Raw genomic sequence first — 1,175 nt, forward strand, 5'->3', positions numbered from 1 at the left:
CAATATTCTGTAACTTGTATTTTATAGGGTAAAAAACGTAAATAAGTTAAGGGAGCTTAGAAATTACGTAAATCCGCCAAATTGAAAATTGTTTTACAATGAGTCAAAGCACATTACGGTTGGTTCGAACTACAAAAACACATAATTCTAACCAAAGTAGCTCGAATATTGATGGAACAAGGGATGCATGTAATTCGAACCTAGTTGGTTCGAACTACGATTGAGAGTAATTCAAATGTTTTAAAAAAATGGCTTAAAAAAATGGCTTAAAAAATGGCATAAAATTATTTTGTATTAGAATAAGATATATTTTTTTAAAAAATGACTTAAGATGTTATGAAATATATTTTATTATATTTTTTAATTGTTTTGTATGGAATAAAATATTTTTTTTCATTTCTAAATTATTATTGACTATGTAGAATATTTTATTTAAAATTTGAGTACATTCATGTATTTACCTAAGTTATTAGAACATTACAAATTTTTATAGTACTCCTAACATTTTTTAAGCCATTTTTTAAAATTATTTTGCATAGGATAAAATATTATTTGTAGTATAATTTAAAAAAATTTATTAAAAAAATTATTAAAAAATATTCATGAGCTATTAAAAATGGATAGAAAAGTATTGTATGGAATTCGAATTGATAGCTCATTAATATTTTAAAAAAGTCTCGTAATTAAATATTTTGTTAGCTTTTTTTTTAACGTATGAAATAAAATATATATTTTTTAATTTTTAAATTATTAATTTTTTAATAAATTTTTTAATAAATTATTAATTTTTTAACAGCATAATTCGAATTACTATTCGAGGCAAACTTTGACTAATTCGAACCAACTAAGTTCGAATTACTTGCTGAAGCGTCCAAACGTGTAATTCGAACTCACCTAGTTCGAATTACTCTCAATCCTAGTTCGAACCAACTAGGTTCGAATTACATGCATCACTTGTTCCATCAATATTCGAGCTACCTTGGTTTCGAATTATGTGTTTTCGTAGTTCGAACTAACCTGGTTCGAATTATATAGTAATGTACTTTGGCTCATTTATGAAGTAATTTTCAGTTTGACGGATTTACGTAATTTCTCAGCTCCCTTGGCTTATTTACGTTTTTTACCCTATTTTATATTTTTAATATTTTAAAAAATATTTTCACAAACTTTTTTTA

This window comes from Arachis ipaensis, chromosome B09 (genome assembly GCF_000816755.2).
Source record: "Arachis ipaensis cultivar K30076 chromosome B09, Araip1.1, whole genome shotgun sequence".
NCBI lineage: Eukaryota > Viridiplantae > Streptophyta > Magnoliopsida > Fabales > Fabaceae > Arachis > Arachis ipaensis.